Genomic DNA, 24,388 nt, shown 5'->3' on the forward strand with positions numbered 1-24,388 from the left:
CCCTGAAAAGATGGTGCTGGTGAGTCTCCTCCTTAAATTGCTACAGTCCTTGTGGTGACAGTTCTCCCACAATCAAGTGCCTTAAGATATCGCCGAGCTTTTTGAATGCTATTGCCTGGAGAGTAGTGAGTGATGAGTATTCCATCAAACCCCTAATTTGAGCCTTGTAAATGGAGGTCAGGGGGTAAGCTGGCTGTTACAGGGCACCCAGCCTCTGTCCTACTGTTGCAGCCACAGTGGTGATCCACTTAAGTTTCTGGTCAGGATGTAGCCAGTGGGGGATTCTGCAATGGTGAGGACTAAGAGATGGTGGCACTATTGCGGTCAATGGGAAGGAAAATCTGGCAGGGTGTATAACAAGTGACGGAACCACCACTGCCCATTTTATGCCCCTGCCAAAGTTGAATTCTACCCTTGATGATTCAACAACAACTTGCATTTCTATAGCACCTTTAAATAATAAAACATTCCAAAGCACTTCACAGGAGCATTATAAATCAAAATTTGACACTGAGCCACTTAGGGGATATTAGGGCAGATGATCAAAAGCTTGGTGAAAAAGGTAGGTTTTAAGGAGTGTTTTAAAGGAGGAAAGTGAGGTAGAGAGGCAGAGAGATTAGGGAGGGAATTCCAGAGCTTAGGGCCTCGGCAGCTGAAGAAATGGCCACCAATGACGGATCAATTAAAATCGGGGATGGGCAAGAGGCCAGAATTAGAGGAGCGTTAATATCTTGGAGGGTTGTGGGGCTGGATGATTCCTTTAATAATCTAGCACTGAAGACATTATATGATATCTAATGCAATGTAGCTTTAATGCAATTTAAGTATGAAAAATCACCATATAATGGAGTAACAACCTTGTTTTTCATTCATTTCTGGAATAGAATCACACATAAAAACTGGAAGATGTCAATTCATTTCTAAAGTTATGGCAGCATTGTGTTTTATTGGCTTTAAATGGGTAAGATGAGGGGAGGGATCTACAAGAAATGCAAGCAGTCTAAATGTAAACAAAACAGTGAAGGAGAGCATAGGAAAGAATAAATTAAGGGAGGACATTGGTAGCAAGGGATTAAATAGAGTTATAGAACAGGAGTCTAAAAAAATAGTTAAACATAAAGTGAGAGGAAATCTTGTTAAAAATGTGTTAAAATGTCTGTACAGCAATGCTAAATTGGGCTAAATTGTAAGCGTCTGCTGTCGGGAGCAGCAGCAAGCAAAAATAATGGCCACCCGCCATGCTGCAGCGATCTACTGTGTGACAGCTAATTTAAATGCGCTGTTCGGCCTGCCCTCCAAGCATATGGATGGGGTGGGCTGCCCGATGCCGGCAATGGCGTCAGCTGCCTGTACGCAGGTGTTGGCGCCATTTTTAAAGGGCAGCCAGCCCTGCCAGCTAATTTACATTTTTAAAGTGAATCCCCTGCTCACTGTTCCTATCAAAATTTTATTGCCTCTTTCCAGCCCCCCCAATAACAATAAAATTAAGTATTTGCCTTTCCTGACCACCAAAACACTTATCTTGCAAACATGACCTTTCCTCCTGCACCACCCACACCACCCCCCCACCCCCCAAAACTGAGCAAGGTGCAGAGGTCACCCCTTCCCACCATACTCTACACTAATGATGAAAATTGGACCCCATCCACACCCACCTCCACACTAAAAATCTTAAGCTCCCCCCTTCCCCACCACTGTGGCGCCTGCGTTTCCTAGATGGGAAAGTGAAGGCACGTGAGTGCCGGCCATCGCTCTGAAGATCACGGCCAACCATAAGATTGCAGATAAGTTTAGTTAAATGTAGGCATTGTCATTTAAATATGGAAAGTCAGGTCCCTTCACCCAGCGACGGGGGTGGGGGGGGTGGGGAGGTGGTGGTGGGGGGCGGGGGTGCCTTGGAGCCTTGCTGCCGCCGGGAAGATCGGGCCCCGCATCAGGCTCCATAGCAGGCCACTGTTGGAACAATCTTCCAGCCAGTGCCACCCCGCACCCATCCCCCACCCCCACCGCTCCCCACCCTCGTCACGGAGCCTGATGTCGGGAGCTCTGTAAAATCCTGGCCAATGTCTGTAATAAAACAGTAGAGCTGGAGACAATCATTAGTTGGAAGGAACCAGACATAATAAGAATGACTGAGACATGGCTACAGAAAGATCAGGACTGAGAATTAAACATTAAAAGGTATAGCATATTTAGAAGACATAAATAGGGTAAAAGTGGAGATGGAATAGGATACTTATTTATTTACTTATTAGGATAACATAATGGCAGTAGAAAAAAGCATCACAGCTATCAGCAAGACAAAAACAGAATTCATGTGGATAGAGATGAAAGATAATAAAGGACCAGTCACACTAATAGTGTAGTCTACAGATCACTTAATAGTGGAAGGGAGATGGAGGAAGAAATAAGCAAATTAGGAAATTGAGTAAAAAGCATAAAATACTAATCATGGGGGATTTCAACTGGCCTGATATTAATTGGACAGAAAAGGTAGGGAAGGGGATAAGGGAATGGAGTTCCTACAATGTGTACAGGACTCCTTTCTAACCCAATATGTAAAATGCCCAACAAAGGAAGATTTGCTGTTGGATCTACTAATAGGGAATGAACCAGAACAGATAAGGGAAGTAAAAGTAGGGGAACATCTGGGCAATAGTGCCCATAATGTACGTTTTAAGATGATAATGGAGAAAGACAAAAGTATGACAAAAATTAGGTTAATAGATCAGAGAAAAGCTGACTTTGAAGGGCTGGGTATAGAACTTGGGAAAATAAAATGGGGAACAATATTGGCAAACAATGATATAGAACAACAATGGGAAACATTTAAAATGGTGTTCAACAGAGTGCAGGAAAATATATTCTGATAAAAGAAAAGAAAAAGCTAAACACTAGTGAGACTCTATGGATGAATAAAGATATAAGGGAACAATTGAGAGTTAGGAAAGAGGCATACATTAAATACATAGACCCCAGCTTGATACAAAGAGATTAGAAAGGCAAGAGGAACTATGAAATTAAATTATCAAGAAACATAAAACAAAATAGTAAAATATTTTACAGGCATATCAATTAAAAAGGAAGGCTGGGATGGGAATAGGACCATTAAGGGATAGACTGGGTAATACCACAGGTAACGATAGAGAGATGGCAGAAATATTAAATAATTATTTTGCTTCAGTATCTACCAGGGAGATAGAACAGGGTAGACATGACATTGAATGATAAGATGAGTAATGAGATAAGCCCATTTCAAATAAAACAGGAGATGCATTGAATAAACTAATTAAACTCAAAGAGGATAAAGCTCCTGCTCTGGATGGATTGCATCCATGCATTTTAAAAGAATCTAGGAAAGATATAGCAGAAGCATCACTACACATATTTAATAATTTGTTAGAAAAAGGTACAATGCCAGAGGACTGGTAGATAGCTAACATAATTCCGATATTTAGGAAAGGGGACAGAACATGCCCAGGGAATTATGGACCAGTCAGCTTAACACTGTTGGTAGGAAAAATAATCGAATCCCGACTAAAGGAGAGACTAGGAAAACATCTAGAAAAGAAAAATATAGTAATGAATAGTCAGCATGGATTTCAAAAGGGAAAATTGCTTGATCAACTCAATGAATTTTTTGAGGAGGTAACAGAGAGAGTGATAATGCAATAGATGTAATTTATCTGAATTTTCAAAAGCCTTCAATAAGCTGCCCATTAATAAACTAATGAATAAGGTCAGAGAATGCGGAGTCAGGGTACAAATGGCAGAATGGATTGCTAGCTGGCTTCAAGACAGAAAGTACAGAGTGGGAGTAAAGGGTAGTTATTCAGAGTGGCAGAAGGTGGGAAGTGGTGTTCCACAAGGATCAGTGCTGGGACCACTGCAGTTCACAATTTACATTAACAATTTGGTCTTTGGAATTAAAAACACAATTTCTAAATTTGCGGATTACACCACGTTGGGGGTGGGGGGATAGTCAATACTGATGAGGACTGCAACAAATTACAGGAGGGTATCAATGAACTTGCAGAATGGGGAAATAATTGGCAAATGAAGTTCAACACGGATAAATGTGAGGTTGTACAATTTGTTAGGAAGAATAGGGAGGTCACTTATTGCCTGGAAGGTGCAAGTCTATGTAGGGTAGAGGAACAAAAGGATCTCGGAGTACAAATACACCAATCACTAAAAGTGGCGCCACAGGCTAGCAAGGACATAAAAAAAGCAAACCAAGAACTGGGCTTTATTTCTAGAGGGATAGTATTGAAAGGTAGGGAAATTATGCTGAACCTGCATCAAACCTTGGTTATGAGAGTATTGCATGCAGTTCTGGTTGCCATATTATTAAAAAAATATAAAGGCACTGAAGAGGGTGCAGAGAAGACTTACAAGGATGATAATAGAAATAGGTGGGTATACATATCAGTAAAGAATGAACAGGCTGGGTCTCTTTTCTCTTGAAAAAAAGAAGGTTGCGGGGTGACCTAATAGAGGTCTTTAAAAATATGAACTGTTTTGATAGAGCGATACAGACAGAATGTTTCTCCTTGTGGGAAAGAACATACCTAGAGGCCATCAATATAAGATAGTCACCAAGTAATGCAATAGGGAATTTAGAAGAAACCTCTTTACCCTAGAGTAGTAAGAACGTGGAACTTGCTAGCACAGGAAGTGATTGAAGGAATCATATAGATACATTTAAGGGGAAGAAGACAAGCATGTGAGGGGGAAGGGAATAGAGGGTATGATGATGGATTTAGATAATGGGAGGAGGCTCAAGTAGAATTTAAATGTGGCATAGACTGGTTGGGCCAAATGGCCTGTTTCTGTGTCGTATATCCTATGTAATACTACATGTAATCCTACATGTAATACTGTTTAATCTGCCAATTTAACAAGTATTTCAGGGAAACATACATATGTTTCCTTCATGGACCTCACAAAGGCCTTTGATACAGTCAGCCTGGATGGACTGTGGGAAATACTGTCTAGACTGGGTTGCCCACCTCAGTTCCTGGAGATACTCTGACAGCTTCATGTGGTACAGAAAGGTAAGGTGAAACAGAATGGAGTACTCTCTGACAGCTTCCCTATCTCCAATGGTGTAAAACAAGGGTGTGTTTTTACACCAAGACTCTTTTCCATCTTCTTCAGCATGTTGCTACAGGAGGCCAAAGAGAGATTTGACGGAGGGTATTTACATCCACTTCCAAACAGATGACAGCCTTTTCAATCTACGATGAGTCGGCGCTTACAAAGACCACAGAAGTGCACATCTTGGAACTTCTTTTTGCTGATGATTGTGCCCTTGTGGCCCACGTACAGGAAGCACTACAGCTCATCGTGAACTGTTTCTCAGAAGCAGCAAAGGCATTCGGCTTTACCATCAGTCTGAAGAAAACAGAAGTGCTGCTCCTACCCCCACCCCGTGAAAATGACAACCCACCACAGATCAGTATCAATGATGAAAGTCTCAACACTGTGGATCAATTCACATATCTGGGCAGCGTTATTTCAAACTAGGCCTCCATCAGCAAATACATTGGTCATCTCTCTAAACAAGTCTGGAAAAATCACTCCTAGCGCACTTCCACTTAAATTCAGGTGTTCAGAGCTGTTGTTATCACTATCCTCTTGTATGACTCAGAATCCTGTGTCGTGTACACTGAACAAATTAAATTACTTGAACTCTTCCATCAACGCTGCTTGCACTCCATCATGAATATCAAAAGGCAGGACTACATTACAAATATTGAAGTCCATAGAAGAGTGAATTGACCCAGCATTGAGAGCAGTCTCCTACAACAACAGCTGCACTGGACATGCATGTGTTACACATGGAGGACAGCAGAATGCCAAAAGAAGTGCTGTATGGAGAACTGTGCCTCAGGAAGCGGAATTTCAAGGACCATCTAAAGAAACAACTCTCCTTGGCTGACATTGAACAACGGACGTGGGAGCAGGAAGCTGATGACAGGAACTGGCGTTCAAAAATCAGGAATGCTACATGTAGTTTTGAGTCCTTGAGACGTGCAGTTGTAGGAGAGAAATGAAGGAAGCTGCTTCTGCCCGGGCTCCCCCAGGTCAAAAATTCCTGTGCTCCAAATGCACAAAAGCCTGTAGATCTAGAATTGGACTGTTAAGCCACCAGTGAGTGTGCCATTACCCTTAGAGCCAAATCTTCCCTTGATCTTCATCTGTGAAGATTTAGCCATCATCATCATCATCATCATTTCAGGGAAACCGTTCCCTAATCTGAACAAATTCAGTTGACTGCACAAAAGCCTCATGCCCCATTAACTGATCCATACTCACACTGTTCCCTCATAGCGTTATTCAATTCCCAGTGATAATATGTAATAAACAGAAGTTTCCAGTTCACTGAAGGATTTTTACCTTTGATGTAGGGCTTGCCATATTTTCACACGCAAGATGTGATGGAATTTTCTTTGTTTGTCCAATTCATCATTCTGATTTACAGCAGAGAGTGGTAGAATTATAGATGAAACAGGAAGATAGAAATTCCACTTGATGGAATGTAAGTTGAAGGGTAGAGACTGGAGAGCCAGGTGAGGGGGGGGTGGGGAGGGGTCTCTAAAATTGGTGGCTCCTTGTTCATTTTGTGCATCTATTTTCCACCAGTACTGTTTGCTCTGCAAGGACCTTATTATGTATTGTTAATGGCTGGCAATGAAAGCATTACGATGTAGTCCTCGATTTCCTATGCTTCCTACAAATGTTCTGCCCAGTGTTAAGTTTATTCATTTAAAATAGGCATTTAAGGTCAGCAAGATTATTGCCCGATCTTGATAACATAATTCCATTTTTTCATTAGCTAAATAAAGACAAAGTACTTGCAATTATAGAGCAGCTATCATTGCTGCAGGACAGCCTGAAGCATTTTATAGATAATGAAGTATTCCCCCATTTCGGGTTGGTTACCTTGTATTATGTCCCATCCTGTCCTTCTGGCAGATTGTCTTGAGGTGACATAAATTTAAACAACACCAATAAAGGATAGTTTTCCAGCTTTGCACAGCTGTTGGGAAACCTTGCCCAGACAGGATGTTCAGTGATTTAATTTGAGTTCTGAAATGCTAATTCCTGATATTAAATGATGCATATTTGACACCCATTTATCCAACAGGTCCTTAAGTCTTTTTTCTAAATATATGGAGGGGATGGAAGCTAGGGCAGTTGCATGCTCCTCTTGCAGGATGTGGGAGGTAAGGGTCACCACTTGTGTCCCTGCTGACTTCACCTGTGAGAAGTGCACCCAACTCCAGCTCCTCACAGACCGCGTTAGGGAACTGGAGCTGGAGCTGGATGAACTTCGGATCATTCAGGAGGCGGAGGGGATGATAGAGAGCAGTTATAGGGAAGTAGTGACACCTAAGTTACAGGATAAAGGTAGCTGGGTGACAGTCAGGGGAGGGAAAGGGAATAGGCGCACAGTGCAGGGATCCCCTGTGGCCGTTCCCCTCAATAATAAGTATACCGTTTTGGATACGGTTGGGGGGAACGACCTACCAGGGGAAAGCCACAGCGGCCAAGTCTCTGGCACTGAGCCTGGCTCTGTGGCTCAGAAGGGAAGGGGGGAGAATAGGAGAGCGATAGTGATAGGAGATTCAATGGTTAGAGGAACAGACAGGAGATTCTGTGGTCGCGAACGAGACTCCCGGATGGTATGTTGCCTCCCGGGTGCCAGGGTCAGGGATGTCTCGGATCGAGTCTACAGGAATCTTAAGGGGGAGGGGGAGCAGCCAGAAGTTGTGGTACACATCGGTACCAATGACATAGCTAAGAAAAGGGATCAGGACCTGAAAAGCGAATATAGGGAGTTAGGTTGGAAGCTAAAAGGCAGGACGAGCAGAGTAGTAATCTCAGGATTGTTACCGGTGCCACGTGCAAGTGAGGCTAGAAACAGAGAGCGAGTGCAGCTGAACACGTGGCTACAGAGCTGGTGTAGGAGGGAGGGCTTCAGATATGTGGATCATTAGGAAACCTTCTGGGGAAGGTGGGACCTGTACAAGAAGGACGGGTTGCATCTGAACTGGAGGGGCACCAATATCCTGGGCGGGAGGTTTGCTAGAGCTCTTCGGGAGGGTTTAAACTAGTTTGGCAGGGGGATGGAAACCGGAGCTACAGATCAGTGGATGGGGTAGCTGTTGAACAGGCAGATACAGAGTGCAGAGAGTCTGTGAGGAAGGTTAGACAGTTGACAGGGCAAAGTTGCAGCCAGTATGATGGGTTGAAGTGTGTCTATTTTAACACAAGAAGTGTCAGGAATAAGGGTGATGAATTTAGAGCATGGATCAGTACTTGGAGCTACGATGTTGTGGCTATTACGGAGACTTGGATATCACAGGGGCAGGAATGGATGTTGGATGTTCCGGGGTTTAGATGTTTCAAAAGGAATAGGGAGGGAGGTAAAAGAGGTGGGGGTGTGGCATTGCTAATCAGGGATAGTATCACAGCTGCAGAAAGGGAGGTCGTCGAGGAGGGTTTGTCTACTGAGTCAGTATGGGTGGAAGTCAGAAACAGGAAAGGAGCAATCACTTTATTGGGAGTTTTCTATAGACCCCCCAATAGCAACAGAGACACGGAGGAACAGATTGGGAGGCAGATTTTGGAAAGGTGCAGAAGTAACAGGGTTGTTGTCATGGGTGACTTCAACTTCCCTAATATTGATTAGAACCTCCTTAGTGCAAATAGTTTGGATGGAGCAGATTTTGTCAGGTGTGTCCAGGAAGGTTTCCTGACTCAATATGTAGATAGGCCGACTAGAGGGAAGGCTATGTTGGATTTGGTGCTTGTCAACGAACCAGGCCAGGTGGCAGATCTCTCGGTGGGAGAGCATTTCGGTGATAGTGATCACAACTCCCCGACCTTTATTATAGTCATGGAGAGGGACAGGAGCAGACGGGATGGGAAAATATTTAATTGGGGGAGGGGGAATTACAATGCCATTAGGCAGGAACTGGGGAGCATAAATTGGGAACAGATGTTCTCAGGGAAATGCACGACAGAAATGTGGAGGTTGTTTAGGGAGCACTTGCTGCGACTGCTGGATAGGTTTGTCCCGATGAGGCAAGGAAGGGATGGTAGGGTGAAGGAACCTTGGATGACAAGAGATGTGGAACAGCTAGTCAAGAGGAAGAAGGAAGCTTACTTAAGGTTGAGGAAGCAAGGATCAGAAAGGGCTCTAGAGGGTTACAAGGTAGCCAGGAAGGAACTGAAGAATGGACTTAGGAGAGCTAGAAGGGGACATGAAAAAGTCTTGGTGGGTAGGATTAAGGAAAATCCCAAGGCGTTCTACACTTATGTGAGGAACAAGAGGATGGCCAGAGTGAGGGTAGGGCCGATCAGGGATAGTGGAGGGAACTTGTGCCTGGAGTCGGAGGAGGTAGGGGAGGTCCTTAATGAATACTTTGCTTCAGTATTCACTAGTGAGAGGGACCTTATCGTTTGTGAGGACAGCGTGAAACAGGCTGATATGCTCGAACAGGTTGATGTTAAGAAGGAGGATGTGCTGGAAATTTTGAAAGACATGAGGATAGATAAGTCCCCGGGGCCAGACGGGATATACCCAAGGTTATTACGGGAAGCGAGGGAAGAGATTGCCTCGCCTTTGGCGATGATCTTTGCGTCCTCACTGTCCACTGGAGTAGTACCAGATGATTGGAGGATGGCAAATGTTATTCCCTTGTTCAAGAAAGGGAATAGGGATAACCCTGGGAATTACAGACCAGTCAGTCTTACGTCGGTAGTGGCAAATTATTGGAGAGGATTCTGAAAGACAGGATTTATGATTATTTGGAAAAGCATAGTTTGATTAGAGATAGTCAGCATGGCTTTGTGAGGGGCAGGTCATGCCTCACAAGCCTTATTGAATTCTTTCAGGATGTGACAAAACACATTGATGAAGGAAGAGCAGTGGATGTGGTGTATATGGATTTTAGCAAGGCGTTTGATAAGGTTCCCCATGGTAGGCTCATTCAGAAAGTAAGGAGGCATGGGATACAGGGAAATTTGGCTGTCTGGATGCAGAATTGGCTGGCCCATAGAAGACAGAGGGTGGTAGTAGATGGAAAGTATTCACCCTGGAGCTCGGTGACCAGTGGTGTTCCACAGGGATCTGTTCTGGGACCTCTGCTCTTTGTGATTTTTATAAATGACTTGGATGAGGAAGTGGAAGGCTGGGTTAGTAAGTTTGCCGATGACACAAAGGTTGCTGGAGCTGTGGATAGTGTGGAGGGCTGTTATAGGTTGCAACGGGACATTGACAGGATGCAGAGCTGGGCTGAGAAGTGGCAGATGGAGTTCAACCTGGAAAAGTGTGAAGTGATTCATTTTGGAAGGTCGAATTTGAATGCAGAATACAGGCTTAAAGACAGGATTCTTGGTAGTGTGGAGGAACAGAGGGATCTTGGGGTCCACGTCCATAGATCCCTCAAAGTTGCCACCCAAGTCGATAGGGAGTGTTGGCTTTCATTAACAGGGGGATTGAGTTTAAGAGCCGCGAGGTTATGCTGCAGCTCTATAAAGCCCTGGTTAGACTACACTTGGAATATTGTGTTCAGTTCTGGTCGCCTCATTATAGGAAGGATGTGGAAGCTATAGAGAGGGTGCAGAGGAGATTTACCAGGATGCTGCCTGGACTGGAGGGCATGTCTTATGAAGAAAGGTTGAGGGAGCTAGGGCTTTTCTCATTGGAACGAAGAAGGATGAGAGGTGACTTGATAGAGGTGTACAAGATGATGAGAGGCACAGATAGAGTGGATAGCCAGATACTTTTTCCCAGGGCGGAAAGGGCTATCACCAGGGGGCATAATTTTAAGGTGATTGGAGGAAGGTTTCGGGGAGATGTCAGAGGTAGGTTTTTTACACAGAGAGTGGTGGGTGCGTGGAATGTAACACTCTGACCTACTTCAGAAGGTTGCGGTTTCAAGCCTGATCCTAGACTTTGAGCACACAATATAATCTGACAATTTACTGCAGGAGTGCTACATAATTTTAGGCATTTTCTTTTGGATGAACCATTAGCCTGAGCTTCTGTCTACCCAGTCAGCTTAATGCAAAAAATAATCCCTTGCCAATATTTGAAGAAGGACAGGAGGTCCTGGCAGTGTCCTGTGACGTTTTAGTGGCACAGGCAGCATGTGCCCGTGCAGCGCCACCTAGTGGTTGTGTTGTCAGCAAACGCAGTCAAAATAAAAACAGAAAGTGCTGGAAATACTCAGCAGGTCAGGTAGCACCTGTGAAGAGAGAAGCAGAGTTAATGTTTCAGGTCTGTGACCTTTCCTCAACCATACCTCCTCCATTCATCAATAGTCTCACATTCCTTACCTTTCCTGCATCATTAACCATTACAACATCCACTTTCCAACAACATCCAAATAAAAAGCACCAGAAAATGCATGTTCCAATCCAAATTTATAAATTCAACCATGACATAATGCATGCAAAAATAAACTAAACATCCTTGTGCCTTCCCTTAGTGCCTATTCCGGGCAGAATTTTGTGCAGCCATTTAAAGTGGGAATGGTGGCGTGGCTGACAATCATGTTGGAAGCATCCATCCGGAAATGTGGTGTTTTCATGTCGGTTCCGGATTTAGTCAGCGGCAGGAATGCACCAAGGCGGCATTGCAGCCCTGTCGTGACAGGAATCTATTTTAAAGTGCTGAGCAGTGAATTGTAATGCATCTAATTCACATCGATTAAATGATGGGCTTGGCAGACAGCAATCACATTTCTTCAGGTTCACTGCCGTTAAAAGCTGGCTGCACCAAGAGACTTCAGAGCTGCGATGGGTAGGCAGCTATGAACAGTGCTGCATAGGGGAAGAGGGGGGGGTGGGGTGCAGAGGCCATTGTCAGACTGCTGTGCTGTGCTCTCTGCAAGGGGGGGCATCAGAGTTTGGGGGGTCTCTGCAAGAAGGGGCGGTTGGGGTCTGCGGGTCTCTGGAACGGGGAGTCAGGGTCTGGGAGTCTTGGCAAGGGCGGAGGTGGTGATCTCAGGATCCCTATAAGGGGGGTGGGGGTCCTTGGTTTTGCATGGCTTTATCAGGTGGCCAAACTGTTGGGTGAGATGTGTGGTTGCTCATTCTGCTGGATGAGAGATGGCCATCAGCAAGGCTGGGCAGTGAGGGCCATCAGGGAGTCTGTTGGGAGAAGTTGAAAAAGCTCAGTTCACAAGGCATGGTCATCTCTGCATTGGCAGCACTCTGTAGCTCCACTGGGCACCTGGCATGAGTCTCATACCCTGTCTTTTTGAATGCCCATGGTGTGATGCAGCACCTCTGATGGAGGGAGGGCCTAGAGGCAGCTACGCCTGCCTTTAAGCTCCACAATGAGAGTGACAGCAGCCGGCCATGCCAAGAAGGGCCCACCTGCACCAGAGAGTATACCAGACTCGGATCAGACTGCGGCTCTTCAGGCATGCCGTCACTGACTTAGATGCCATGCTGCAGGACGAGTTGCGAACTACGGGATTCGGGGCGATCAGCCTACGCCTATGGCTCTAAAGGTCACAGTGGCACTCAACTTTTATGTGTCTGGATCATTCCAGCGATCCATCGGTGACATGTGTGGGGTCTCTCAGGCAGCAGTCCACCGCTGCATCAAGGAGGTGACCAATACCCTGTTCAAGAGGGCCGGTGACTATGGGCCACTACTGGAACGACCCTGACAGTCAGGTCAAGAGGGCCATCGGCCTCGGGGTCATCGCTGGATTCCCCCAGTGCAAGGTGTGATAGATTGCACACGTGACCATTAAGGCTCTAACGGACCAGCCAGCCACTTCATCAACAGGAATAATGAAAGAATAAGCAATTTCCAACAATGAACTGTAACAAGGATAGAACTTTAAAGCACAACACAAACAGCAAATGTCAAACAACCGTGAAACCCCAAGTGTGTCTATGTGCTTTTCTTAATAGTTTATGAGTGTTTCTATGAGCTGTGACCACTGCCCTTTGGCCTGGGATGCATTCTGGCTGCCTGAGGCCTGGAGGGCCCCAGCTGCTTGAGAGTTTCCTGAACAGTTGCAGGGCTTCCTCAGGCGCCATGGCTGCTGCAGTTGGGCTCACTGACGGAGGGGCTGAGCAGCCAGTGTCCACATTCGGAGTACCCTGAAGGGAGCCACCAGCTGTGGAGGTCAGCATCTCCTCCTCCCTTTCAAGGCTCACTTGAACCTCTCTGCTGAAAGAGAAGGAGGAGGAGCTGGAGAAGACTCCAAGTGCCTTGTCCTTCTATTGCCTTGTCACTGCTGCGTCATGCTCATAGCCAAGGCGATGGTGTGCAGATCTGTGGGACCTGGCTCTCCATGTAGGTTGCCAACTTCTTGATGGAGGAAGCCATGTGCTCACATTTCCTGAGACATAGCAGCATTTGTGACATGGATGGACTTTTCCATCATCCATTCATGGCTGTGCATGGCCTCCGGCATCTCCGCCAGAAGTTGCCTTACCTCTCTCTGCAACTCCAGCATGCCCTGTGCTGTCAACACCAGAGGCTCATCATCAGCCTGGGGCTTAGCATGTGCCTGGCCACCCACAGTCCACCAACTGTCAGTAGCCTCGGCTGTCACGGCCTCTGCCAGCTGTTCAGGTGCGTGTGTGTGGTGTTTTCAACAGCTTGTGACCCTGATTCTAATGTTGATCGGAAACCCACTGCACTCGTGGAAGGTGCAGGAGAGTCATGGGCGGTGCATCATCTGACTGCGGATCCTCCTCAGCGATTCAATGATATTCCCCTTTCAGCTGGAGTCTCCTGCGATGCCGACTGTATGAGAGAACACAATCATCTGTGGGTTAGGCTGTGCAGATCTTGTCATGCCAACCATGCATGATGTGGATCTACAGAAATGTGGGGGATGTCAAATGAAAACAATCCTCACTCTCTTATCCGGAGACTCCAGTCTCACCATCTACTTTTGAGCGGCCACCCTGGGTCCCCGCTCATGCCAATGCCTCCTCCTCAATTGTGGAAAAAGGCCAGATATCAGCTATTCCTCCACCAGTCTGTGAGGTGTCCCTGCCGTTATGGGCCTGTTTGTCCTGCAAGTAGAAAGAGGGACATAGTAAAACTTTGCAGGAAGAGTTAGCGAACAATTATGCCAGTGGCAGCCCCTCATCCCCTGATGTGGTTTCCTACATGGCTCCTCCCCATATCCATTTTCAGGGGACATTGTTGGGCTAAGCTGTGAATGAAGGTGGCCTGTCGCCAAGATGCATCCATGTATCTTCCATGATGTGGTGATACCGACCCCACTACTACTGCCTTTCTGGTCACTCCCTTCCCATGTCACACTGCCACCCGCAAGCCCCAAAGAGGAGAGAGGTATGGAGGACTCACCTTTGCAGAACGAAGAAGGTCTCACTAACTCTCGTCTCCTGCACTGGACCCAGTTGTTTTGGGTGACCCCACAGCTGTTGCCTTCCTCTGCGATCTCACTCCAGGCTTGCTTGGTTAGGAGGATCTCTTCCTGCCAGACTATTGGAAAGAGGGCCTCCCACCTTTCCCTTGCAGCTTGGAGGAGAATCTCCAGGGAGTCATTGCTGAACCGTAGAGCAACCCTGTGTTTTGCACACAACATGGTCTCTCTTGGCTTCTGGAGAGCTCCTGGCCTTTTGAGGCCTTGGTCAGTAGCACAGCAGTACAGCAGCACAGGTACTCTAAGCAGAGGAGTCAGCAGTACGACAGCACAGGGAACCCAAGGAGAGGGGTCAGCAATACAGCAGCACAGGGACCCCAAGCAGAGGGGTCAGCAGCACAGGGACCCCAAGGAGAGGGGTCAGCAGTACAGCAGCACAGGGACCCCAAGGAGAGGGGTCAGCAGTACAACAGCACAGGGACTCCAGGCAGAGGGGTCAGCAGCACAGGGACCCAAGGAGTGGGGTCAGCAGTACAACAGCACAGGGACTCCAGGCAGAGGGGTCAGCAGTACAGCAGCACAGGGACCCCAAGGAGAGGGGTCAGCAGCACAGGATCTCCAGGCAGGGGGTCAGCAGTACAGGGACCCCAAGGAGAGGGGTCAGCAGCACAGCTGCACAGGGACCCCAAGGAGAGGGGTCAGCAGTACAGCAGCACAGAGACTCCAAGGTGAGGAGTCAGCAGTACAGCAGCACAGGGACCCCAAGGAGAGGGGTCAGCAGCACAGCTGCACAGGGACTCCAAGGAAAGGGGTCAGCAGTACAGCAGCACAGAGACTCCAAGGTGAGGGGTCAGCAGTACAGCAGCACAGGGACCCCAATCAGAGGGGTCAGCAGTACAGGGACTCCAGGCAGAGGGGTCATCAGCACAGCAGCACAGGGACCCCAAGGAGAGGGGTCAGCAGCACAGGGACTCCAGGCAGAGGGGTCAGCAGTACAGCAGCACAGGGACCCCAAGGAGAGGGGTCAGCAATACAGCAGCACAGGGACCCCAATCAGAGGGGTCAGCAGTACAGCAGCACAGGAACCCCAAGGAGAGGGGTCAGCAGTACAGCAGCACAAGGATCCCAAGGAGAGGGGTCAGCAGTACAGCAGCACAGGGACCCCAAGGAAAGGGGTCAGCAGTACAGCAGCACAGGGACCCCAAGGAGAGGGGTCAGCAGTACAGCAGCACAGGGACCCCAAGGAGAGGGGTCAGCAGCACAGGGTCTCCAGGCAGAGGGGTCATCAGCACAGCAGCATAGGGACCCCAAGGAGAGGGGTCAGCAGTACAGGGACCCCAAGGAGTGGGGTCAGCAGTACAGGGACCCCAAGGAGAGGGGTCATCAGTACAGCAGCACAGGTACCCCAAGGAGAGGGGTCAGCAGTACAGCAGCACAGGGACCCCAAGGAGAGGGGTCAGCAGTACAGCAGCACAGGGAACCCAATCAGAGGGGTCAGCAGTACAGCAGCACAGGGACCCCAATCAGAGGGGTCAGCAGTACAGCAGCACAGGGACTCCAAGAAGAGGGATCAGCAGTACAGCAGCACACGGACTCCAAGGAGAGGGGTCAGCAGTATAGCAGCACAGGGACCCCAATCAGAGGGATCAGCGGTACAGCAGCACAGGGACTCCAAGGAGAGGGGTCAGCAGTATAGCAGCACAGGGACCCCAATCAGAGGGATCAGCGGTACAGCAGCACAGGGACCCCAATCAGAGGGTTCAGCAGTACAGCAGCACAGGGACCCCAAGGAGAGGGGTCAGCGGTACAGCAGCACAGGGACCACAAGGAGCGGTGTCAGCAGTACAGCAGCACAGGGACCCCAAGCAGAGGGGGGGTTTCAGCAGTACAGCAGCACAGGGACTCCAAGGAGAGGGGTCAGCAGTACAGCAGCACAGGGACCCCAATCAGAGGGGTCAGCGGTACAGCAGCACAGGGACCCCAAGGGGAGGGGTCAGCAGTACAGCAGCACAGGGAGCCCAAGGAGAGGGGTCAGCGGTACAGCAGCACAGGGACCCCAAGGGGAGGGGTCAGCAGTACAGCAGCACAGGGAGCCCAAGGAGAGGGGTCAGCAGTACAGCAGCACAGGGACTCCAAGCAGAGGGGTCAGTGGTACAGCAGCACAGGGACCCCAAGGAGAGGGGTCAGCAGTACAGCAGCACAGGGACCCCAATCAGAGTGGTCAGCAGCACAGCAACACAGGGACCCCAAGGAGAGGGGTCAGCAGTACAGCAGCACAGGGACTCCAAGCAGGGGGGTCAGCAGTACAGCAGCACAGGGACCCCAAGCAGAGGGGTCAGCAGCACAGCAGCACAGGGACCCCAAAGAGAGGGGTCAGCAGTCACACAGCACAGCGACCCCAAGGTGTGGAGTCAGCAGCACAGGGACCCCAAGGAGAGGGGTCAGAAGTACAGCAGCACAGGGACCCCAAGGAGAGGGGTCAGCAGCACAGCAGCACAACGACCCCAAGGAGAGTGGTCAGCAGTACAGCAGCACAGGAACCCCAAACAGAGGGGTCAGCCGCACAGCAGCACAGGGACCCCAAACAGAGGAGTCAGCAGGACAGCTGCAGCCAAGTCAGTCAGTGAAGCAGCAGTTTAAGCAGGGCTGGCGATGCTTTAAATATGATGCCAGCACCTGCGTTTGTCTCCACTGATGACGTCATTGGCATCTCACGGCCTGCCGCTATCCTCCAATGGGACGGGACCCACGCCTCCTGCATTCAAATGGCCCAGCTGCCGTGTGAGCACGTTCAACCAGCCGCACACACGACAAACGACGATGACACCCAATTCCGGGTCTGCCACAGGCACCCGAGACAGGATCACTAAATTCACCCCATGGAGTGCCACAGGGTTCAGAGCTGAGGCCTCAACTATTTATGATCTATATTAATGACTTGGATGAAGGGACCGAGTGTATTGTAGGCAAATTTGCGGATGATACAACAATAGGTAAGAAAGCAAGTTGTGAGGACATAAATAGTCTGCAAAGGGATACAGATAGGTTAAGTGAGTGGGCAAAAATTTGGCAGATGGAGTATAATGTGGGAAAATATGAGGCTGTCCACTTTGGTAGGAAGGGTAATAAAGCAGAATATTATTTAAATGGAGACAGACTACAGAATTCTGTGGTAAATTGGGATCTGGGTGTCCTTGTACATGAATCACAAAAAGTTGGCATGTAGATACAGCAAATAATTAGGGAATAATTAAAACAGAATGTTGGCCTTTATTGCAAGTGGGGTGGAGTTTAAAAGTAAGGAAGTCTTGCTGCAACTGTACAGGGAATTGGTGAAAATGCACCTGGAGTACTGTGTACAGTTTTGGTCTCCTTACTTAAGAGGGATATACTTGCATTGGAGGCAGTTCAAGGGGTTGTCTTATGAGTAAAGGTTGAGCAGGTTGGGTTGATATTCATTGGAGTTTAGAAGACTGTGAGGTGATCTTATTGAAACTTATAGGATACTGTGGGGCTTGACAGGGTAGATACTGAGAGGATATTTCCCCCTGTGGGGAATCCAGAACTGGGGGCACAGCTTAAAAATAAGGGTTTTCCCATTTAAGACGGAGATAAGAACAAAGAACAAAGAAAATTACAGCACAGGAACAGGCCCTTCGGCCCTCCAAGCCTGCGCCGATCCAGATCCTCTATCTAAACATGTCGCCTATTTTCTTAGGGTCTGTATCTCTTTACTTCCTGCCCATTCATGTATCTGTCTAGATACATCTTAAAAGACGCTATCGTGCCCGCGTCTACCACCTCCGCTGGCAACGCGTTCCAGGCACCCACCACCCTCTGCGTAAAGAACTTTCCACGCATATCCCCCCTAAACTTTTCCCCTCTCACTTTGAACTCGTGACCCCTAGTAATTGAATCCCCCACTCTGGGAAAAAGCTTCTTGCTATCCACCCTGTCTATACCTCTCATGATTTTGTACACCTCAATCAGGTCCCCCCTCAACCTCCGTCTTTCTAATGAAAATAATCCTAATCTACTCAACCTCTCTTCATAGCTAGCGCGCTCCATACCAGGCAACATCCTGGTGAACCTCCTCTGCACCCTCTCCAAAGCATCCACATCCTTTTGGTAATGTGGCGACCAGAACTGCACGCAGTATTCCAAATGTGGCCGAACCAAAGTCCTATACAACTGTAACATGACCTGCCAACTCTTGTACTCAATACCCCGTCCGATGAAGGAAAGCATGCCGTATGCCTTCTTGACCACTCTATTGACCTGCGTTGCCACCTTCATGGAACAATGGACCTGAACACCCAAATCTCTCTGTACATCAATTTTCCCCAGGACTTTTCCATTTACTGTATAGTTCACTCTTGAATTGGATCTTCCAAAATGCATCACCTCGCATTTGCCCTGATTGAACTCCATCTGCCATTCCTCTGCCCAACTCTCCAATCTATCTATATTCTGCTGTATTCTCTGACAGTCCCCTTCACTATCTGCTACTCCACCAATCTTAGTGTCGTCTGCAAACTTGCTAATCAGACCACCTATACTTTCTTCCAAATCATTTATGTATATCACAAACAACAGTGGTCCCAGCACGGATCCCTGTGGAACACCACTGGTCACACGTCTCCATTTTGAGAAACTCCCTTCCACTGCTACTCTCTGTCTCCTGTTGCCTAGCCAGTTCTTTATCCATCTAGCTAGTACACCCTGGACCCCATGCGACTTCACTTTCTCCATCAGCCTACCATGGGGAACCTTATCAAATGCCTTACTGAAGTCCATGTATATGACATCTACAGCCCTTCCCTCATCAATCAACTTTGTCACTTCCTCAAAGAATTCTATTCAGTTGGTAAGACATGACCTTCCCTGCACAAAACCATGTTGCCTATCACTGATAAGCCCATTTTCTTCCAAATGGGAATAGATCCTATCCCTCAGTATCTTCTCCAGCAGCTTCCCTACCACTGACGTCAGGCTCACCGGTCTATAATTACCTGGGTTTTCCCTGCTACCCTTCTTAAACAAGGGGACAACATTAGCAATTCTCCAGTCCTCCGGGACCTCACTCGTGTTTAAGGATGCTGCAAAGATATCTGTTAAGGACCCAGCTATTTCCTCTCTCGCTTCCCTCAGTAACCTGGGATAGATCCCATCTGGACCTGGAGACTTGTCCACCTTAATGCCTTTTAGAATACCCAACACTTCCTCCCTCCTTATGCCGACTTGACCTAGAGTAATCAAACATCTGTCCCTAACCTCAACATCCGTCATGTCCCTCTCCTCGGTGAATACCGATGCAAAGTACTCGTTTAGAATCTCACCCATTTTCTCTGACTCCACGCATAACTTTCCTCCTTTGTCCTTGAGTGGGCCAATCCTTTCTCTAGTTACCCTCTTGCTCCTTATTTATGAATAAAAGGCTTTGGGATTTTCCTTAATCCTGTTTGCTAAAGATATTTCATGACCGCTTTTAGCCCTCTTAATTCCTCGTTTCAGATTGGTCCTACATTCCCGATATTCTTTCAAAGCTTCGTCTTTCTTCAGCCTCCTAGACCTTATGTATGCTTCCTTTTTCCTCTTAGCTAGTCTCACAATTTCACCTGTCATCCATGGTTCCCTAATCTTGCCATTTCTATCCCTCATTTTCACAGGAACATGTCTCTCCTGCACGCTAATCAACCTCTCTTTAAAAGCTTCCCACATATCAAATGTGGATTTACCTTCAAACAGCTGCTCCCAATCTACATTCCCCAGCTCCTGCCGAATTTTGGTATAGTTGGCCTTCCCCCAATTTAGCACTCTTCCTTTGGGACCACTCTCGTCTTTGTCCATGAGTATTCTAAAACTTACGGAATTGTGATCACTATTCCCAAAGTAGTCCCCCACTGAAACTTCAACCACCTGGCCAGGCTCATTCCCCAACACCAGGTCCAGTATGGCCACTTCCCGAGTTGGACTATTTACATACTGCTCTAGAAAACCCTCCTGGATGCTCCTTACAAATTCTGCTCCATCTAGACCTCTAACACTAAGTGATTCCCAGTCAATGTTGTGAAAATTAAAATCTCCTATCACCACCACCCTGTTGCTCCTACATCTTTCCATAATCTGTTTATGTATTTGTACCTCTATCTCACGCCTGTAGTACAGCCCCAACATTGTTACCGCACCCTTCCTATTTCTGATTTCTGCCCATATTGCCTCACTGCTCGAGTCCTCCATAGTGCCCTCCTTCAGCACAGTTGTGATATCCTCTTTGACCAGTAATGCAACTCCTCCACCCCTTTTACCTCCCTCTCTATCCCGCCTGAAGCATCAATATCCTGGGATATTTAGTTGCCAATCATGCCCTTCCCTCAACCAAGTCTCAGTAATAGCAATAACATCATACTCCCAGGTACTAATCCAAGCCCTAAGTTCATCTGCCTTACCAACTACACTTCTTGCATTAAAACAAATGCACCTCAGACCACCAGTCCCTTTGCGTTCATCATCTGCTCCCTGCCTACTCTTTCCCTTAGTCACGCTGACTTCATTAGCTAGTTCCTTACAGGCTTTAGTTACTACCTCCTTACTGTCCACTGACCTCCTCCTTTGGTTCCCATCCCCCTGCCACATTTGTTTAAACCCTCCCCAACAGCGTTAGCAAAAGCACCCCCAAGGACATTGGTTCCAGTAGACTGTCCAATTTGTAATAGTCCCACCTCCCCCAGAACCGGTCCCAATGTCCCAAAAATCTGAACCCCTCCCTCCTGCACCATCTCTCAAGCCACGCATTCATCCTGACTATTCTTTTATTTCTACTCTGACTGGCACGTGGCACTGGTAGCAATCCTGAGATTACTACCTCTGAGGTCTTACTTTTTAACTTGGCTCCTAACTCCCTAAATTCTGCTTGTAGGATCTCATCCCGTTTTTTACCTATATCATTGGAGCCTATGTGCACAACGACAACTGGCTGTTCACCCTCTCCCTTCAGAATGTTCTGCAGTCGATCTGAGACATCCCTGACCCGTGCACCTGGGAGGCAACATACCATTCGGGAGTCTCGTTTTCGACCACAGAACCGCCTATCTACTCCCCTTACAATCGAATCCCCTATGACTATAGCCCTTCCACTCTTTTTCCCGCCCTTCCGAACAGCAGAGCCAGCCACGGTGCCATGAACCTGGCTACTGCTGCCTTCCTCTGGTGAGCCATCTCCCTCAACAGTATCCAAAACGGTATACCTGTTTTGGAGGGAGATGACCGCAGGGGACACCTGCTCTGCCTTCCTGCTCTTTCTCTGCCTTTTGGTCACCCATTCCCTTTCTCCCTCAGCAATCCTAATCTGCGGTGTGACCAATTCGCTAAACGTGCTATCCACGACCTCCTCAGCATCGCGGATGCTCCAAAGTGAGTCCACCCGCAGCTCCAGAGCCGTCATGCGGTCTAACAAGAGCTGCAGCTGGACACACTTCCTGCACGTGAAGGAGTCAGGGACATCAGCCGTGTCCCTGAGCTCCCACATTGAGCAAGAGGAGCATAACACGGGTCTGAGATCTCCTGCCATTTTTAATCTTAAGCTTAATTTAGTCTTAACTTAGATAAATGAAAAAGGAACGAAAAGTTTTTACCAATCACACGATAAAAAAAAAGATAAATAGAAAAAGCCTTACCTTATCGACACACACCACCGAGTCCTTTTTTTTTGGTTAGAGGAGGAGGGCAGGTGGGAGACACTACATGTGTAGTGTCTCGGGTTCAGAAACGGCCCAAATATATAGGTTTTTACTTACCCAGCAGCCCCCTGGTCCGCCGAAACAAAAGGAAATTAACTTTAAGTTGAAACTGACCTTCCCAGCTGATCACTCGCTCGCACTCTCTTCTTCCGAATAAGCTGCTTCCCAGCTGATCACTCGCTCGCACTCTGCTTCCGAATATGCTGCTGCAATGAAAGGGGCTATGATGAGGATGAATTTCATCTCTCAGAGGGTTGTTAATCTTTGGAATTCTCTTCCCCAGAGAGCAGTGGATGCTGGGTCATTGAATATATTCAAGGCTGAGTTAGATAGATTTTTGATCTGCAAGGGAGTCAAGGGTTATGGGGGGGATGGGGGTGGGGGGGGATGCGTGGTGCGGTGTGGCGGTGGCAAGAAAGTGGAGTTAAGGTCACAATCAGATCAGCCCATGATTTTATTGAATGGCGGAGCAGCCTCGAGGGGCCGAATGGCCTACTCCTGCTCCTATTTCTTATGTTCTTGTGTTAATTATTTTAGCACTGCCAGTGCCCAGTGCCTCACGAATACCTTTTCCCATGATGTCCAGCACTGTCTCCTCTATGGGAATTACAACATGCAGGCACGCATACCTTCCTCCTGTTCTTTGCAGCTACTTGCTGTTATGTGTCACCTTCTGCTGCAAGAAAGAAGGAAATTATAGAGTCATAGAGGCATTATAGCACAGAACGAGGCCATTCTTCCCATCATGTACATACCAGCTCTTTGAAGAGCAATCCAGTGAGTCCCATTTCCCCAATTTATCCCAAAATCTCCCTTCAAGGTCACCCATTGCTCTGTAACAGATTTTACTGTCAAACTTTAGTTCCATTTTACCCTGGCTAGATCTGATTGGCCAGCAACTCTGGAGGTCTTAGCTCATCCCTTAAAGGGGCGGTGTCCCCGACGATGAGCATCATCACGGCCTACCCATCATCAAGTGGCTTTGGGGAGGTCTGACGGAGGGCCAAGGCAATGTCTCCTCTCACATTCCAGCCTGCCCTCAGGACCCTTTATGCCATAATAAAATGCAACTTGGCCCATCTCATTTCCCAGCACCAGATGCAGCAATACCTCCTTTCTAGTTGGACTGAGAACATACTGGTCAAGAAAGTTCTCCTGAACACATTTCAGAAATTCCTTCCCCTCCTTACACTTTACTCTAATATTATTGCAATCGATATTTGGGTAATTAAAGTTCCCCAATATCACCACTCTATGGGCTGAATTTTACCGAACGAAAAGATTTACCGACATTGGGGCCCAAATCGAGTCACATGGCCACTCAGGCAGGAGGTGGGGCATGAAAGTGAATTTTGCCGCTTACGTTTAATTAACAACTGGCAGGCATGGGAGCTGGTCAAAAATAGGGGCAGAGTGGGAGGAAGTCCTGGCTGCTGACTAGCTGTCGCCATATTTAAAGGGGCGGCTGCACTTGGGTTAAAAGGCATCACCAAAGAGGCACTGGAAGGAAGAGGAAGAAAGGGTCAAAGGCAAAGAACGGCTGCAACTAGAGGCAGAGTGGCATACAGGAAGAGTGATGTCTACATGTGACTCCAAACCTACAGCAACGTGGTTGACTCTTAACTGCCCTCTGAAATGGCCTAGCAAGCCACTCACTTGTCAAGGGAAATTAGGGATGGGTAACAAGTTCTGGCCATGCCAGCAATGCCCATATCCCATGAATGAATTTTCACACTCACAAAAGCAACAGTTATGAACTAAAGTGAACTGGAGCAATTATGGATGAGCAATTATGTAAAAAATGAACTGGTGAATTAAACTCCAAAAAAGGAAACATTTTGCTGCAGACAAGATGGAGTAAGAGGTCAGGTGACCTCTCCTGTAAAGTAAATATACATCATGACTGCTGGAGACTAAACTCATCATCACATTTGGACTTGTCCTGGGGAAGGCACATTAAGATGCTAAACAATCCATTCAATGCTAAAGGGCTCCTATCTTCAAGAATTGTGTCGACAAAGACCTTCACAGACAGGGAGACTCTGGATTCAAAGCAAGATAATAGGTGGTAAATAACACCACTTTATCAAGAAAAAACACATTCCAACCCCATTGTATAACTATGACCCCACATTCAACGACATTGAATGACACACCAGGGTAGAGCATCTATGGTCACCTGACAGAATCCCAGCCTGATAAGAGTTTTTCATAAAAAAAAGAAACTTCTCTGAGAGAAAAAAAGCCAGACAGTGAGGAAACTGA

The 24,388-nt window shown here is 47.5% G+C and overlaps 1 long non-coding RNA gene across 3 annotated transcripts in view; it reads right to left on the reverse strand.

Moving 5' to 3' along the window:
- LOC137370134 (uncharacterized) overlaps window positions 1–24,388 on the reverse strand; it is a 73,056-nt gene that overhangs the window by 29,472 nt on the left and 19,196 nt on the right. For 2 of the 3 annotated variants that reach the window (XR_010975086.1, XR_010975085.1), the window contains exons 2-3: window positions 22,691–22,799; window positions 22,238–22,329 (exon numbers count right to left, since the gene is read on the reverse strand). This is a non-coding gene — a long non-coding RNA (uncharacterized lncRNA). Of the gene's footprint in view, window positions 1–11,440; window positions 14,068–22,237; window positions 22,330–22,690; window positions 22,800–24,388 lie in introns of those variants that run through there. The other variant, XR_010975084.1, reaches the window with a different exon arrangement.

Source organism: Heterodontus francisci, chromosome 5 (assembly GCF_036365525.1).
Source record: "Heterodontus francisci isolate sHetFra1 chromosome 5, sHetFra1.hap1, whole genome shotgun sequence".
In the NCBI taxonomy this organism is placed as follows: Eukaryota; Metazoa; Chordata; class Chondrichthyes; order Heterodontiformes; family Heterodontidae; genus Heterodontus; species Heterodontus francisci.